The sequence below is a fragment of the Nyctereutes procyonoides genome, unplaced genomic scaffold (assembly GCF_905146905.1).
Source record: "Nyctereutes procyonoides isolate TBG_1078 unplaced genomic scaffold, NYPRO_anot_genome, whole genome shotgun sequence".
Taxonomy (NCBI): Eukaryota; Metazoa; Chordata; class Mammalia; order Carnivora; family Canidae; genus Nyctereutes; species Nyctereutes procyonoides.
The window spans coordinates 10,215,740-10,234,925 of record NW_026575131.1 but is presented as its reverse complement, the minus strand read 5'-3'; the positions used below and the strand labels follow the sequence as shown (position 1 = coordinate 10,234,925).

General features: G+C 40.5%; 1 pseudogene; it reads left to right on the top strand.

Annotated features, from left to right (window-relative positions):
- Positions 1 to 515: 515 nt before the first annotated feature.
- LOC129521357 (RNA-splicing ligase RtcB homolog) lies at positions 516 to 2,006 on the top strand (annotated as a pseudogene).
- The last annotated feature ends 17,180 nt before the right edge of the window (positions 2,007 to 19,186 follow it).

The following is a 19,186-nucleotide window of genomic DNA, read 5'->3' as shown; positions in this document are numbered from 1 at the left end:
ATGATGATGGTGCTTCATGTATGAAGGATGACAAGTACCTTTATGGCTACATACAAAATATGCACACTATAATCTCAACTAAGATCCTAATCTTCCTACTATATGTCTAGAAATGACCTGATTAGTGTGCTGCTTAGCCTATGTGATGAGCCACACTCCTCTAGTAACACCAGAGTTAGCAAAACTCCATTGTATAATCATTTTCTCAGATCAGCAACTTTGTTAGGTGGCTCTACTCCCATTTCAGGAGGACAAAACTAAGGAGTAATGGAGCTAATTAAGTCAATTGCACTAGTCTTATTTCCATCCTCATGGATCAAGAATCCATGAAGAGTCAAAGCTACAGCTTTTCTTCATGGAAGAGATACCACTTTGCTCCTTCATAAGATTCAGAACTTGGTTTCATTAGCCTAATGTTCTGCTAAGTCCCCACTTAGAAACGTGAATCTTGTGCTTCTATCTGGTAATGACAAAAAGTTAAGGTCAGGGGAGCTTTCATCACTGTTGTCGCTGCCATGAGTCGCAGCTATAATGATGGAGTACAGTTCTTGGAAAAGATCAATAAAAACTGCTGAAGAATCAAGAAGGGCTTCATGCCCAAGATGCAGGTGGAAGGTTTTCTATGTGAATGACGCTCTGGAAAAATTAATGTTTGAGGAATTAAGAAATGCCTGTCAAGGTGGTGGTGTCGGTGGCTTCCTACCAGCCATGAAACAAATTGGCAATGTGGCAGCCCTGCCTGGGATTGTTCATAGAGATGTTGGGCTTCCTGATGTCCATTCAGATTATGGGTTTGCTATTGGGAATATGGCAGCCTTTGATATGAAAGACCCCGATGCAGTGGTATCCCCAGGTGGTGTCAGATTTGACATCAACTGTGGCGTCCGCTTGCTAAGAACCTATTTAGATGAAAGCGATGTCCAGCCTGTGAAGGAGCAGCTTGCCCAAGCTATGTTTGACTATATTCCTGTCGGAGTGAGTTCAAACGGTGTCATCCCCATGAGTGCCAAAGACTTGGATGAGGCCTTGGAGATGGGTGTGGATTGGTCCCTGAGGGAAGGCTATGCCTGGGCTGAGAACAAGGAGCACTATGAGGAGTACGGCAGGATGTTGCAGGCCAACCCCAATAAGGTCTCTGCAAAGGCTAAGAAAAGAGGCCTTCCTCAGTTAGGGACCCTGGGAGCAGGCAACCACTATGCAGAAATCCAAGTTGTGGATGAGATTTTCAATGAGTATGCTGCTAAGAAAATGGGCATCGACCATAAGGGACAAGTATATGTGATGATCCACATTGGAAGCTGAGGCTTGGGCCACCAAGTAGCCACAGTCGTAGCTATGGAAAAAGCCATGAAAAGAGACAAGATTATAGTCAACAACCATCAGTTGGCTTGTGCTTGGAATGCTTCCCCAGAGGGTCAGGACTACCTGAAGGGGATGGCAGCTGCTGGGAACTATGCCTGGGTCAACCACTCTTCCATGACCTTCCTAATCCATCAGGCTTTTGCCAAGGTCTTCAGAACAACCCCTGATGACTTGGACCTATGTGTGATCTACAACATTTCTCACAATATTGCCAAAGTAGAATAGCATGTTGTGGACGGAAAGGAACGGACAGTGTCGGTACATAGGAAGGGATCCACTTGGGCTTTCTCTCCTCACCATCCCCTCATTGCTGTGGATTACCAACTCATTGGTGGCACCATGAGCACCTGCAGTTGCATTCTTACTAGCACCGAGCAGGGCATGACAGAGACCTTTGGGACGACTTGCCATGGATTAGGCTATGCATTGTCCTGAGCAAAATCTCGTTGTAATTTAGATTTCCAGGATATCTTGGACAAACTGGCAGATATGGGAATCACAATCCAAGTTGCCCCACCCAAACTGGTTATGGAAGAGGCTCCTGAGTCCTATAAGAATGTGACGGATGTGGTGAACACCTGCTATGATGCTGGAATCAGCAAGAAGGCCAATAACTGAGACCAATTGCTGTGATCAAAGGATAGAATGCTGACTGCAGCCACCAAACTCCAATGCCCCTCATGGGATGGAGGTGGACTGAAACTCCTCAGACATCAAACTCATGACCCGACAGGTTCCAAAGTACACAGCTGTAACTGCCCATTCCAAAGTGGCTGGCAGGCAGCTGCTGCCTTCAGGAGCCAGTGGTGTAACATTATTTTTTGGGAAGAGTAACATTGCCCTCATTTGGAAAGGGATGTATGTACTTCCTCTCTGTCCCATGTGTTTTAGGAAAATCTGTTAGGGGGTGGGGATAGATCAAGATACTGCCTAACTCCTTATAGAAGTCTTAGTCATCACAGTGACATTCTTTACACCAAGCTCTGTTTATATTCTGAGAGGTATCATGGAGAGCTTTCTATTAAATAAGAAGGTTTTGAAATGTTTTCTTTCCCTCCTCTTTTTGTCAGTTTGTCCATTCATCCATCCATCCACCCTCTTCCCCTGAACCCAGCAAAACCCTAAACACCACTCTCACTTGGAAAGTAGCCACAAAGTCCTATCCAGACACTAGAGGAAAGGATAATGGGACACGTTGAGGAGGGAATGTGTATGGAGGTGTAGAAATAGTGGCCCAAAAGAGAGCAGTTTTTCATAGACTTGCTAATTTCTCATCCTGAAATATGAGGCAGAGTTTTGACCTACCTGCACAGCAGCACCTGTTGGTACCTGTCATTAATTAGGCCTCGTCTGATAATCTGATTTGGTTTTGGATGATGTCTTGCACAGCAGGAACAGAGAACCTGCACATGATAGTGAATATTTTTATGTTTATGATTGAATTATAAAAACATGCAATGACCACAGCTGTGATGTTAACAGTTGCACAGGCTGACTGCTCTTGTGCCATCTAATCACATTTTGTGTTCTGTACTATGACACCTGAAGATGTTAAAGTTACAGGTTTCCTAAGGCCTTTGTTGAGTCCAAACAGCCAGTAAAATAGAAAAATCTAATAAAGTTGCAATATGTTGTTTAAAAAAAAAAAGTTAAGGTCAGGTATCTTGGCTTCTGGGAACCTCATGTTCAGAGTAAGAACCCATTATAGAGAAATAGAAGATTTTAGAAACCACCCATTTTATACAGTTTTCTCATTTGACAGTGACTGGCCATTCCGTTTTTTCCTGGGATTTTGCTGGTTTTAGCACATAAAATCCAGCTTCCTGGAAAACCCTCCAATCTCAGGAAAATTGAAATTGTTGGTCCCACTAACCTGACTTACTGAATCATCTCATTCTGATATCATTGGCTTTCTGTTCATTCTCTCTTAAATGGAAGACATTTAGAATAGGTCAAAACAAAGTATAAGGATTTCCTATCTGGATGAATCCATATCTAGCTCTCCAAAGGGAACTTGGCAGAATTGTGCATGAATCTTTCTCAAAGATTCCTTAATACTTCCCGTGTTCCCATTTTCCAACTGAAGACTCTGATTCCGCATTAACAATGACTTGTATGACCAACTGGGGTATATGTGCACTTATTTTGAACAAAAGATTCCAGACTAAAGCTTCTGACATTATAAGAATTGGAATATAAATATTATTGAATCCTACAATGACACACAGATCATTTCCTCATTCTTCTTGGGGAGAAACTTGAAAGTAAAAAACAAAGATAGGTCAGCAAGAATGCCCCTCAATTGTCATGACAGGAGAGAAGTGTCACGTCTATCCTCAGTTCTTCAACAATGAAGGCAGTTTAAATATTAATTTGTTCATCTGTTGCTTTACATTTTATCAGATCAATTATACTAATGAAGGTAATCAATATCCACAAAGACCTGACAGTCAAGGTGAACTAGATCTACAACAGATCCACTGGCCGTGGTAAGATTGTACACATTTACCCATATTATGGTTAAAAATTTCCCCATGTGATGGTGTTTTTAGGAAAAAAAAAAGGGGGGGGGGTGGTATATCTCAAAGAAGATGAACTATAAGAAGGAATGTGTAATAACAAGCCCTCAACCACCACCACCTAACACTGTATAACTGATTTCTGGAAAATACTAGTTCTCAAACTTTAATGACAAAGCTTGTTTCTAGCAACTCTCATTTAGAAGCATTGAAACAGAACCAAAGAATCTGTATATCCAGCCATGTCTTATTCCTGATCCTGCCCAGGACAGGCCATACTTCAAAAACTGCAAAAAACAAAAACAAAAACAAAAACAGAAACAAAACAAAAGAAACCTGTGCATAGAAGGCCCCTGAACCAAAGGTAAATTGAGAATATAGGGAAGTAATGTTCTTCCCTAAGCTTAGCAGTCTCACATCTAACATCTCCAAGTCTGTATCTCTGCTGAATTTATGTAATGTATAGGAGCTCACTATATAATTCTTCCACATGTGTATGCATGAAAATTTTATACTGAAATTTTTAAAAATCTAATTTCTAATTTTTCAGTCATATTAGGGATTCCATGGAAACTCCTTAATTTTAAATGCATTGTAATTTCCCCCAGTATTTTATTTTATTTTTTTTTAATTTTTATTTATTTATGACAGTCAGAGAGAGAGAGAGAAAGAGAGAGGCAGAGACACAGGCAGAGGGAGAAGCAGGCTCCATGCACCGGGAGCCCGACGTGGGATTCGATCCCGGGTCTCCAGGATCGCGCCCTGGGCCAAAGGCAGGCGCCAAACCGCTGCGCCACCCAGGGATCCCTCCCCCAGTATTTTAAGTGGTTACATATAACAAATAAAATAGGTCTGACACACAAAAATGTTTTAAATTTTTCAAATTAAAATTAAATTAAATTAAAATTTTAATTAGGGTATTCATCAGTGGGTTCAAGTGGAGGCAGGATGTGTTAGGGAGAAGTGGATGAGGCTCTATGTCACTGAAGGGTATCCACATGAGAAAAGAAGAATCTGGGGGGAAAATTAAAAATCCAACAAACAGAAAACTACCATTAGGGATTTATTTTTCTTTTTTTAAATTTTTTTTATATTTTTAAAGATTTTGTTTATTATTAATTTATTCATGAGAGAGAGAGAGAGGGGCAGAGACACAGGCAGAGGGAGAAGCAGGCTCCATGCAGGGAGCCCGACATGGGATTCGATCCTGGATCTCCAGGATCAGGCCCTGGGCTGAAGGCGGCGCTAAACCACTGAGCCACCCAGGCTGCCCAGGATTTATTTTTCTTAAGAAACAAAGTCTGTAGGCAGACAGTTGTGGCCTATTGTAGCTGATCAAGGATGATATGAAGAACTTGAGTTGTCTTCTCCTACATTGCCTCCCAACCTTGATGTATGATATTCATCCTCACATTAACAAAATGGTTGCCATATCTCCAGGCATTACATCCACACTTTAAGCAGTAAAAATAAAAAAGCTACAGATCTTCTCCTGAAGCTTTGTCTTTTTATTGCAGAATAGAAACCCTTCCCCAAGAGTCCTTATAGTTTTTTGGCCAGAAACTTGTCACTTGGCCCCCTCTGAAAAGTAGCCTCTTCAACGGAGAGTAGAGAATAGGAGTAATATACTGGGAAGGTATCCTGGCTGAGAAAGCAGAATCTCTCAAACTAGTGTTTCAGGAGATGTCATATAAACTCTTTCTACTTCTAGCACCTTCTTTCTAAATAGTGACAACTGTTGAGGACATAAAATCACTACTAGCAACAAGACAAATCCAGGAGACCTTCCAATAACATTAAATTCTGGAAAATCTGTCCCAAATGTTCAAACTAAGGGTAAAGAGAGACCTGTGTCCTGATTCTGGGGGAAATCACCTGGCGTACTATTCCAAACAACTGTCTCTGGAAGGCTACGTAAATGTGCACCATCATGAGGGTTGCTTAACTAAAACTCACCATAGCAAACATCAAGGCTGGCAAGGGCCACTTCAATCCATTTTACATAGATCATTAGGTTGTTGCAGAAGCCTGTTTGCTCTCTGGGTAGCAGCAACTGTCCCCACTTTCACTCCCATTCTGGATTGTATTTTAAGGCAAATTATCTCTTCAGCCTCTGTATGCTAGCACATGAGGAATCATAATGAGACATTCCATTTCAGGCTGTAATTTCTGTGCCAAACTGACTTGGAATAGACCCAAACCTGTATCTAATTCTGCCCCTCCTTGCTTTATTACATTCTCATTTGCTTTATACCCAAACTAAAAGTACGTGTAATTCCAAATTGTAGGGATATGTTTCTCCCCACAATGCAGGCAGAACTAATCAGAGATAGATAGCAATAAAAAAAGTATTTTCTCTACACCTTCCATCAGCCTTTGCCGATAGCACCTACTGATTGAAATTTTTTTCAGATTTCTTTTACTGATTTTCATTCTCTATTCCCATTTATTAATCACCTTATTAGATTCATGACAGCCCGTCAAAATCAAGACAGAAGCCATGAAATCATTTCTTCAGTTTAGCACACTCAGCAAACTACTAAAATATTATGAAAATATAAAGGTATCATGATGTTTATGTTTATGGCCAGGTTCAACTGCCATGTTTATATTCATCTACCCATTCCCTCCAAGCTCCATGTTTGTTCTGGAAAGCCTATGAACACATAGAGTGATTCATGCTATATAATGAAGATAAAGAAAAGTGGGGAAAGTATCACAGCTGTGTTAACTCACTATGTGTGCTAGACACTGGACTTTCTCTCTCAAAGACCTTGCATGCTTCTTCTGAACAGAAGAGTAGAAGAGCTGAAAAATACATTTCCCAGATGCCTTTGCAACTAAAATTCTGGTGCAATTTTTTTGTGCTATTTAAAAGCACATGCATGAGATTAGCAAGGAAATCCAACAGATAATAAGAAATATTTTGTCCATCCAGAAGGTAAGAAAGAAGAGGGAAAAAAAGAGTCGGACAAATAGAAGACAACTAGGAAGATGGTTGTTTGAAACCTAAATAAATCAACATTTTTGTTAAATGTAAACAAGCATGCAAATTAAAAGATGGAGAGTGTCAGATATTTTAAACTGAATTGTTTAAAAGAGACATACCTTAAATACAAGGAACAGAAAGGTTACAAGTAAAAGAATAGTGTAGTGGACTGAATGGTGGCCTCAAAGAGAACAAGTCCTGATCTCTGAAATCTATAAATGTTACCTTATTTGGAAAAAAAAAAGAGTCTTTACAAATGTAAATTAAGGATTTTGAGAGAAGAAATACGTGGGTAGCCAGAAAGTGCCATATGCCTCCTTATAAAAGGAAGGCTAATGGAAAGGGGGGGGGGGCTTGGGTGGCTCAGTCAGTTAAGTGTCTGACTCTTAATGTCAGCTAAGATCATGATCTCAAGGTCATGAGATCAAACCCTGCATTGGGCTCCATGCCCTGCATTGGGCTCTACACTCAGCGGAGTCTGCTTGAGATTTTCTCTCTCTCTCTCTCTCTCTCTCAAATAAATAAAACCTTAGGGATGCCTGGGTGGCTCAGCAGTTGAGCATCTGCCTTTGGCCCAGAGAGTGATCCCAGGATCTGGGATCGAGTCCCACACCAGACTCCTTGCAGGTAGCCTACTTCTCCCTCAGCCTATGTCTCTGCCTCTCTTTCATGCTTTGTCTCCCATAAAGTAAATAAATAATAATAATATAAATATATATATATATATATATATATATATATCTTTCTAAAATAATAAAAATAAAATCTCAAAAGGAATGCTAAGGGACATTTGATACACAGTAGGAGAAATCCATGTGATCAAGGAGATATGGGAGTGATGCAGCCAAGAGCCAAGGAATGCTGGTGACCATCAGGAGCTGGAAGAGGGAAAGAAAGGATTCTCCCCCAAGAGTCTCTGAAAGGAGAGCAGCCCTATAGATACCTTGATTTCGGCCTGGTGATTTCAGATTGCTGGACTCAAGAACTGTGAGATAATGAACTCTATTGGTTCAAGCCATCCAATTTGTGATGACTTGTTATAGTTGCTTAGGAAATGAATACACATGATATGCCTTATAAAACTAACACAAAGAAAGCTGATGTACCTATACTAATACCACTAGTACTGCTTCTTGCCATAAAGGGGAACATTTCATAGAGGCAAAATGAAAAGAAAATGAAGCTATCTTTCTGCTCTATTTGCCTTTTCTCCTGGAAAGTAAGGTTATAGAATCACAAAGTTTTCTATAAATGACTTTTCAGTGGCTGTTCTTATTCCTGGGTGCCAAGAGCCTCTACTGTTCATGGTGGTAGAGGCCACTTCACAATTCTGGCTAGTTCATTCTTGCTTTGTGATCTTTGTGACTGTGGAAGAAAGATCTTAAGCTCCCAACTCCAGTAGTGGCTCCATAGGTAGGAGCAAGATTACTGGTCCTTATTGTCCTGGGACAGGGACCAATCCATGCTTTGCTTGGCTGATGCCTACTTTTATTATAAAAAGGGCCCTTTAAGGAAAAGAATACACATTTTCAATATAAAATTGCTGGAGCTCCTTCCAGAGCCTAGGTCATGGAAGTGAAGGGCCCCATACCTATAGTAACTCACAGTGAGGGAGCCATTCCTGGGGCACAGTCTAGAACCACAACTTCAACCCCAGCCAATGAGTTTGTGCCCCCAGAGTAAGTTTTTTTTCTACCAAAACACAGGGATTTCAATACCAAAGCCTAAATGATACAGCTTTAAAATCCTCTTCCCTTCCCCAGGTCTCAGCCTCTTTCCACCAAAGAACACTGCCATTTTAAACATTCTAAGAAGACCACCATTTAAAAAAAAAATCCATCCGGACAGCTCATCTTTGGGTTCTTGGGTGCCCCTAGCTGTGTTTTTTCTTGTCTTGGCTCCCGCTAGCTCCTGCTATTGGAGGCTGTGGAATTCCCAAAGAGTCATTCATATCACAAATTCATATTTCAGGGGTGCCTAGGTGGCTCAGTCAGTTAAGTGTCTGCCTTCAGCTCAGGTTATGATCCTGGGGTCATGAGATCAAGCCCCATGTTGGGCTCTCTGCTCAGCAGGGAGCCTGCTTTTCCCTCTCCCTCTGCCTGCTGCTCCCCCTGCTTGTATTCTTTCTCTGTGTCAAATAAATAAAAACTTAAAAAAGGGGGGGGGGAGAAGAAACACAGCTAGATAGCTTTACATGGGAGAGAGGTAAGAGAAAAGAGGAATAGGGAAGAAAAGAACGTTAAGCAATCGGGTGGAGAACTGAATCCTGTGTGTAGAAATGACTTAGGAATGGTTAAAAATAGGAATATCTAACACTGAACTTTATATATTTTTAAAATGCTGTGGTTTAAGTATTTTCATCTTTCTAAACCTTTAGTCAAGTCTTTATGAACATAAAAGCCTTGTAAGTATACTGCTTGGGACCATCCAAAAGGGATCACACAAATTTGGGGAGAACATTATGTTTTGACAGGCAGGGGAACAAATTTCTAATGACCTGAATTGGCAGGAAAATCTTAGTTCATATATGGGTCACATTTAAATGATGTATTCTATGGGGCACCTGGGAGACTCACTCAGTTAAGTATCTGCCTCCAGCTCAGGTCATGATTGAGCCCCACATTGGGCTCTCTGCTCACTGAGGAATCTGCTTATCCCTCTCCCTCTGCCATTGCCCCTGCTTGTGTTCTCTCTTCCTCTCTATCTCAAATAAATAAATAAAATCTAAAAACACACACACAAATAACCAACAACAACAACAACAACAACAAAAAAAAAACAAATCCTGTTTTCTAAACTAAAACCTGCCTTATTACATTATCTGCTATGGATCCTAGTTCTTCTGTACAGATCCACACAAAAACAAACTGTGTTCTCTGACCTATGGCCATTCATCAGACAGTCTTCTCGTTTCCAGGCCAAGCTGCCCTTTCTCAGAAGACCAATTTTTTCTCTGCCATTCAGCATGCTCCCCAGTAAACATGCTCCAGTTTTTCCATTGTTTCTCATAAGGAATAAGAAAGAAAACTGAACAAAATACTCTAGAAACCACTCATCAGTTCTGGAAACACCAAGGATGTCTCAGATAATATTTACATTTCTGCTGCCATCACACTGATCAATCAACATTGGTAGACCAACAGCAAATTGGAACCCCCCTGTCATTGTCCAATGGGCTGCTTCTAAATGATGCCCTCATCCTTAACTGGGTTTGGTATTTAGAGTATTTTGGGGGCCTATCTCATGAAATTATACTCATCCTTTTATATTTAACCTTCCTAGATTAGGCTCATTATTCCAGCTAGCTGAAATTATTTACAACTTAATTCTAATATCTAATATTTTTGTATTTCCTTCAAAATTGATGGCATTCATTAATTTATGATTCATGAAGTCTATAATATTACTCAAGACCCTGTGACCCAAGCCTAAAGCAGGTCCCTTCAGGTTAAAAAGTAAATGCTACACACTACAGTGCACCTGACCTCAATATTTGCTTCCTATTCTCATTTTGCTCTGAGCTGGCTCTGAGCGCTGGGACACTCAGAAGGTTCTGGAATACCTACTGTGCATTCAATCCCTGGACTTGACAGTTGTTACATCAGTGTATCAAGTATCTGAGCTTCCCCAGTGATTAGCACCATGCCTTGTAAGGATAAAATGCTCAAACAACCACCAGATTAATGCTCCATACTTGCCTCTATTTTCAGCCTCTGGAAAATTAGCAGGACTGATATATGAATCAAGCTTAATATTATCTCCACCCCAAAATAATTCACTATCATATGTGAGGAGACAACATAAGTCTAACAATTCCCAACATGTCCTTTACTAACCCAAAAAGCTTTTGGATTTTGCCCAATTTGTTTCTTGCAATGCAGAACTGATACTTATGGTCCTGCCATTGTCAGAATGAACCTTTATGAGTTTGATATGCAGAATCTGAATAATCAAAAGCAAGTAGCAAACTGAAAGGCTGGGAGAAGAGGACAGGAGGCATTAGGCAAACTCCTGGAGAGAATGAAATTATGGAATTTGGAAGATAAGGAACAGGGAGCTAGGTCATGAAGGAAATGAATGGAAAATGTAAGAAAATTCTAAGAATTAATACAATGGACTATTTCCCTCCATCATGGTAATTTAGAAAATACTCAGGTGAAAAGTTTAAACTATTTGGGCATCATTTTTTGATTATTGGACTATGTTTCCTTGACAATGGTAGTACCCTTAAGCTGTATCACATGAGTCCCTAGCTTGTACATACCTCCCCCTTCCGGAATGCCCATGTAAACATTTCATAATGTGGTAAAAGAAACTCATCCCCAACTTTGCTTTTCATCTTTTTAATTTTGCCAAGAAAATTACTAAAGAAGAGAAATGGGCTTGCAGTCCAATACATACAGTGCCTTAAATTAATTAAATTGAAGAGAAGACCAAATAAGCAATGGCCTTCCTAGTATAGTCACGTTTTAACGGGATACAAAAGGCTCTGTGCCCAAAATCCGTTTCCACAATGGCCGGCCACCTTGCTTCTAATTTATATCTTTTGAATATATGTTTTGGATTTATGAATTATCTCCTAAAATCATCTTATTGGGAAAATGAGAAATTCCTGGGGTCTACTACATGCCAGGTGTAGCCTATTTATTACTCCATTTCTTTCTCATGACAACTCTGCAAGCATTCATTTCAACACTGTAATGATTACAGGCTGACGTCCTAACCTTCAGTACCTTAGAATGAGATCTTATTTGGAAATAGGGTAATTGCAAGTGTAGTTAATTAAGATGAGATCCCACATAGAGTAGGATATAGGAGTAGGATGGGCCCTTAATCCAATAGGCCTGGTGTCCTTATAATAAAAGGGCTCTTTGGACAGAGATGCAGAAACAGCAGACAGACTGTAACAACATTAGAAGACACGTATATGGAGTGATACATCTGTAATGCAAGGAACACCAAGGATTGCCAGCACACACCAGAGGCTGGAAAAGCAAGGCAGGATTATCCCTACAGGTTTAAGGAGGAGCATGGCCCTGCTGACATCTTGATTTTGTATGTCTAGCCCTCAGAAGGGAGAGAGAATAAATTTTTTCTAAGCTACCCAGTGTGTGGTCCTTTCCTACAGCAGCCATCAGAAATTAAAACAATAAGAGGTCGGGTGGTAAAACCCAGCAGAGCTGGGTTTCAATCTTAGCTTTTCCATCATTTGAATAACTTTGTAAAAATTGTCTCAAGTTTTGTACACCTCACATTTCCTCATTTGTAACATGCAGGTAATGCTGTCCACTGCCAACAGATTTTTCTTTTTCTTTTTTTTTAATATTTTTATTTAATTATTCATGAGACACACACACACACACACAGAGAGAGAGAGAGAGAGAGGAGAGGCAGAGGAAGAAGCAGTTTCCATGCAGGGAGCCCGACGTGGGACTTGATCCCGGGACTGCAGGATCACGCCCTGGGCCAAAGGCAGGCGCTAAACCGCTGAGCCACCCAGGGATCCCCCCACACAGATTTTTCTAAGAAAGTAATTAAATGGTTACCTCTGTGCTCTGCTTACCCTAAATCCTTGCATTAGGTAGGCATTTTAAAAACAGCATTTTGTGCTAGGATCATCCTAACAATCAGACTTTCTTCCTCTTTGTGAATGAGGAAACCAAGAAATGGGTTAAAAAATATGCCAAATGGCAGAGCTGCAGTTCAAAATGAGGTCTGCCTGCCTCCAAAGAGGATGTCAGATTCCAAAAGAGCCCTTAGGAAAGAGATTATGTTTGCTCAAGAGTCTGTGGTGTGTGCTGAGGAGCTGGACAGTGAGAAGTAAGCCCTTGAACATTAGGGAAGAGGAGAGACAGAATACAGCACACAGGGTGATGTCTGGGGTGTGGCGGGGGGGATCTCTCAAAGGTAGTTGGGGAAATCAGGAATGTGAACATCACTACTACATCCTCCCAGCTCCAGCCAGCACTATCTCTTACACTGTCCCTCACTGCCCAAGTTCATATTAAAACTGCCATATCTTTTTTTTTAATTTTTATTTATTTATGATAGTCACAGAGAGAGAGAGAGAGAGAGAGAGAGAGAGAGAGAGACACAGGCAGAGGGAGAAGCAGGCTCCACGCACCGGGAGCCCGACGTGGGACTCGATCCCGGGTCTCCAGGATCGCGCCCTGGGCCAAAGGCAGGCGCCAAACCACTGCGCCACCCAGGGATCCCAAAACTGCCATTTCTTACATGAAATGATGTTTCATCCTTTCATCATAGCCTAGTTCCCTGGAGGTTTCCAAATTCACAAGACTATCCCTGTTACTTGGGAAGACCAGAGGGCTGGCTTCTTTTCATTCATGTGTATGCAGTCCCTGTCTAGGCAGTACAAAAGGAGGCTCTCAGGGCAACAATAGTCTGCAAACCCAACCACATGTGGCCACTTCTGCTTTACCTGCAAAAGCAGTCTTTATCTCCAAGCCAAGAGTACAGCAATGCTAGATATGATCTAAGAAATCTTTATTTATTTTAAGATTCTATTAATTTATTCATGAGAGACAGAGAGAGAGAGAGAGAGAGAGAGAGAGAGAGAGAGACAGGCAGAGGGAGAAGCAGGCTCCATGCAGACTCAATCCTGGGTCTCCAGGATCGCACCCTGGGCTGAAGGCGGCACTAAAACACTGAGCCACCTGGACTGCCCAGAAATCTTTTTTTTTTTTTTTTTTTAAGTAATCTCTACACCCAATGTGGGGTCAAACTCACGATCGTGAGATCAAGAGTCATGTGCTCTACCAACTGAGCTAGCCAGGTACACATAAAATTTAAAAAAAAAAAGATAGATGACTGAGTTTCATGACTATTATTACACAGATTCTCATGAAGTAAGGATGGGTTAAAAAAAGAGAAGAGATTAAAGACAGAGAAACAAAAGCTACATTAAGAAATCAAAACCCCTGTCTAGTTCAACGCCTACATTACAGAATTTTCTATGTAAGAAAAATGAGTCTGAGAATCTGGTTCTGGCTCTGTCACTATTAAGTTGTGTGGGCCTGAGCCCAGAGCATGCACAACTAGTTAATGACAAACCACATGTAAGAATCAGTCTCCCGCCTGTCCCTTCAGCATATGCCCATTCTTCCATAGCAGAAGATGGCACATAAAAACGAACATATGCTGTGAAAAAGAAAACAATTTTGAAATTGCATCAGTAAACATAAAAAATTTATAGACTTCTGCTCTTTGTTCTCGCCTTAATTCCAGTTTAGTCAATGGGATCTTGTGCTTACCTAAGAGGAGGTCTTACTCTTATGAATGTTGCATCCTTTTAGGTGCACTCCTTGCAAAGCAATACCATAGGTTTTTAAAAAATAGAACAATTTAATCTCTCCCTTTTATGCCATAAATTCCAGTTAATGAAATTTCTGAGGCAAATTTTAAATACTGAACTGCATATTCTTTGACACGGGAAATACCAATAGGCTTTGAGTAAGCAACACTGCATTGGCACATCTCCATCTCCAAATGGGGTACACAGAGTGCCCTGCACATCCTACTATGCCATGAAAAATAGAACAAGCTGTGTAGATGATGACTACATTTGCACGTAAATTCAAGGACAGTTGAAATAAATTAAAAGAAAAACATCTTTTAAAAATCTGACTTCTTATATTTAAAAAATAGAAAAAAATGTTCTCAAAGTGGCCTATTATAGAGGAGATTTAGAATTTAAATGCAGGGATCCCTGGGTGGCGCAGCGGTTTGGCCCCTGCCTTTGGCCCAGGGCGCGATCCTGGAGACCTGGGATCGAATCCCACATCAGGCTCCCGGTGCATGGAGCCTGCTTCTCCCTCTGCCTGTGTCTCTGCCTCTCCCTCTCTCTCTCTGTGACTATCATAAATTTAAAAAAAAATCCTTTAAAAAAAAGAATTTAAATGCAAATAAATCTTTTATGACAGACCCAAGGCAAAGTTCTCTCTCTAGACTCAAACAGGAGGAGCTTGCTGCCTGATATCTTAAGGCAAAATTTGCTCCCTAGTCTACTTTTGTTCTTTTTCTTTATTCCCCTCTCTCTTGGACATTTCTTTTCTGTATTCACAATGCTCCAAGTCTCTAAGGAGAGCTAGGAGGCTCGTGCCTAGACTATATACCCACCTCTCACTTCTGGCTAAGTCTGCTCTAACATCCAAGAATTCTCATGTGTCTCACAGAACCTGATCTGACACATTGAAGTGTGGAGACCATGAAGAACCAGACATATCTGAAAGTCTCTGCTGGGATGGAGATGGCAGCCCCTGGGTCAGTGGATCCAGGATCCAGGAGGCACAGCAGGGTTAGAGAGAGAGGAAGCTATCTTTGAACTTCACAGTTGCATGACATAGTGACAAAGATGACAGGAGGCACTTCAGTGGGGTTTCTGTGGAGGCAGAGAAAATAATACGAAAGTAATACAAGTTGAAGCAACATGGATAGAAGAGCCCTGGACCTAGAAATCTAGGGCTTCAATTAAAAGTGTCTCTCTCTCCATTTAGGGCCCTTCAGAAAGGGACCTATTACATGAGGTTTGGAAAAATCAAATATTTCAAATGAGAAGATAGGCACAGCTTACTCAACAGATGTTTGCAGATCTAGATTCTCTATCACTTGAATTATAGGGGCTGTGGGATGGTATTAAATATTGGACTGAATAAAATCTGAAATGAAAATGTAACACTGATTCATTTCTTGTTGAGCATGGACAAAGTCATTTTCTTACTCCAAGGTCATTTGCAGTTGTGGGAAGGAAGGAGAAGGAAAAGACAGAGAAAGGTGGGAAAATGAAAAGGTGAGAGCACAATGAAATGAGATATTCTGGAATATGGTTGGACCCTATATGCTCAGTCAAAGGAACTGAGCATTCACTGTATATCCTTGGCTTAAACTTATCAATGGGGGGACATAGCTGAATAAGTCATCATTTCTATCTTCAAAACCTCTCTAGCCTTGTGGTAGAGGCAAATACACTGACAGTAATACAAGGTTAAAACTAAAAGTTATGGTCAAAGGCTTGAGGAAAGATGTAATTGATTCTTCCTGGAGATGGGAACATCAGTTCAGTGTGCAGAGGGAAGTGACATTTACCTGGAGTTTGAAGGTTAACCAAGAGCACACCAGAGGAGAAAGAGGAGGATGGGCACATTGTTTAGGCAGAAAAACACCTACTCCCCAGATGTGCATGTCCTAATCCTCATAGACTACAACTGTGTTACTTTACTTGGAAAAAAGACTTTTTAATTAAGGCTGCAAGCCTTAAACATAAAGAGATTATCTTGTGTTGCCTAGATGGACTCAGTCTAACCACAATAGCCCTTAAAACCAGAGAATTTTTCTCTGGCTAAACTCCAAAAGAGGAAAGATAAGAGGAAGTTGAACCGATGTGAAGCTTTAATAAGACTCAATGCTGCCAATGCTGGAAGGGAGCCAGAGTGAAGCATGAGAAGAAATGTGGGGGCCTCTAGGAGGAAAGACTGATCAAAATGGAGATCTCGGTCCTACATCTGCAAAAAAATGAATTTCCCCAACAATGTGAATGAGCCTGGAAGTGATTCACTCTCAGAGTTTGAAGAATGGAAACATCCTTTCTAAAACTTTGATTTCAGCCTATAAGATCCAAAGCAGAGGACCAGATGTGGCATGTTGTATCTAGGCTTCTGACCTACAGAACCGTGAAACAACAAATTTGTGTTGTTTTAAGTCCCCAAATTTCTGATAATTTGTTATAGCAGCAGTACAAAACTAACATGTATCCCTAGCAAAAGACCTAGATGAATAACTACACGGGGTCATGAGAGAACACAGTATGACTCCACCCACAAAGGGTATTTGGACAACAACTAGGATTAATGCAAGAACATAAGCAACAACTTGGTAACAGTTTTATAAAAGGTAGCCAGGGCAGCCCGAGTGGCCCAGAGGTTTAGCGCTGCCTTCAGCCCAAGGCGTGATCCTGGAGACCCGGGATCAAGTCCCACGTCGGGCTCCCTGCATGGAGTCTGCTTCTGCCTCTGCCTGTGTCTCTGCCTCTTTCTCTGCATCTCTGATGAATGAATAAAATCTTTAAAAAATAAAATAAAAGGTAGCCATACTGAAAGCAGAAGGGAGTCTTAGGAAGCTTTTGGGCAGAGGAATGGCAAGTGTGATTTGAGAAGGGTAAGTAGAAAATTAATAAATTCCTAAATTCATCAGAATTTACAAATAACAAAAATCCTCTTACTGCAAAAATAATTATCACAATAGTTTGTATTTTGATCTAAATGAGATTGCCAAGCTCTGAATATCCAGGAAATTTCTCTTGGAGACTTTAGAACCAATTTTGGAACTGTAGTAGTTTTCATATGTTTTACAAACATAAAAATTTGGGATTTTTCATTCACCTCCCAGGATAATCTCATTCAGTTTATGAAAGGCTTCCATAAAAATATAAGGGCTCTGACTGGCTTGTCTTTCATCAGTACTGACCAGTCCTTTGTTTTCTAAGTACTCTTTTTCCCTTAGTTTCTATAGTACAGTAACCTCTTGGATTTCTTCCTACCCTTCTTGTTGATCATTCTGATTTCTTCCTATACATTCATTTTCCACTACCCAGCTAATAAATATGAGATTTCATCAAAGCCTGATCTAAAGGTCTTTGATCTCCTCACTTTTATATGCAATATCTCCAAATTATCCATTGTCACCTATTTGCAAGTAATTTATAAATTTGTCTCTAATCAAGATCTTTCCTCAAAAGTTCAGAACAAACATATCTAAAATACACATGCCACTTTTCTTCTTGGATCTCTCAAAGACACCTCAAATGGAAAATGTCCAAAACCAAACTCATCAATGTCATGCCTGATTTGGTTTTTCATTGCTCTCTCTCCCTGTGAATGATCCCACCAATCACAAGCTAGAACCCCAGCATTATTCTTGGGGTCTTCTGCTTCCTCATTCCCCAGATCCAATTCTCTTCTGCCTGGAATCCCATCAAGAACAAACCATAAACCTTCCTTGCTTGCCAGCAAAAGAAGAGCAAACATCACATAGGACAGATGATGATGAATGAATGAGAAGTCACAAGTCATTTTGGCTAATAGCCTTCCAGTAGTATAAATAATAGAAAGCCTGACCCATAGAAACTAGGGGATTCAGAGGGAAGGACTGTGGGCAAAAAATACATTTGTCACCTCAATCATTAACCCTGAGGTTTACTTGTTTGAGTGTACTCAGATGCCTGACCCCAGAAGACTCTACAGGAATGGCAGGATATTTGGGGATCTCAGTAAGAATCGTGACTCTGCTTTTGTTTATGCACACGTAATTAAAAAAAAAAGATCTTAAGTAATCTCTACACTCAACATGGGGCTCGAACTCACAACCCTGAGGTCAAGAGTTGTGTGATCTATGGACTGAGCCAGCCAGATGCCCTACACATCTTTTTAATGAAAAGTAATAAAACTTTTAGTTTTATGGCATGTCCTGAAATTGCCATTTTTAGCTTCTAATCATCTCTGAGGGACCAGGCAGATGTTGGGACAAGGTCTGTGCTTTTGTATAAAGACACCTTTTAGAATCACCAAATAAAAACACTTAAATAAAGCCTCATCTTTATAACAAAAATCCCTACTAACCACCTTACTAATTAGACTTAACTCTAAACATCATTTGATTATTTCTAATAACTGATTCATCCCCATAAGACTCATAATTTCCAAATGGCTAGATCTAATTAGAGGCTTGCTAGAAAAGACAGTTGAATACCTGGCACCCTAACAACCGAGAGAGGTGCAGCCCAAAGCAGATTTCAGCAGAATTTCACACTTCAGTATCATTTTACAGACCACTGTATTAGTTTAGCATATTCCACTTAATACATGGAGTCTCACTTTAAGGGAAATTAAATATAGAGAGGTCTATAGAGAGAGATACAATGAAAATGACTCATAAGCAGATAACCAGGCAGGATTCATGAGCAGATTACCTGAAAAAACAGCTGAAAAATAAAGTTAATGTCTTTTCTCAAAAGCAGAAGATTAAAGGAAATGTAGCTGAAAGGTGGATCTGGTGTGAGTCTCTTTTTGTGGGGCCTGTAGAATGTAGTAGAATTAGGATGGATGAACTGAAGCTATGGGAAACCAGAGGAAGGATTGCTGACTGGGATAAAGGGAAATGGAGAGAAGAGTGCCCTGGAAGGGAACAACGGCTCATTTATTAGTTATGTTTGAGTTTGTTGGAAGGACACTTGATTAATTCAAATAGATACTCAGAAAATATTTACTTTTTTGCATATTATATAAGAGCACATCTGAGAGATGGT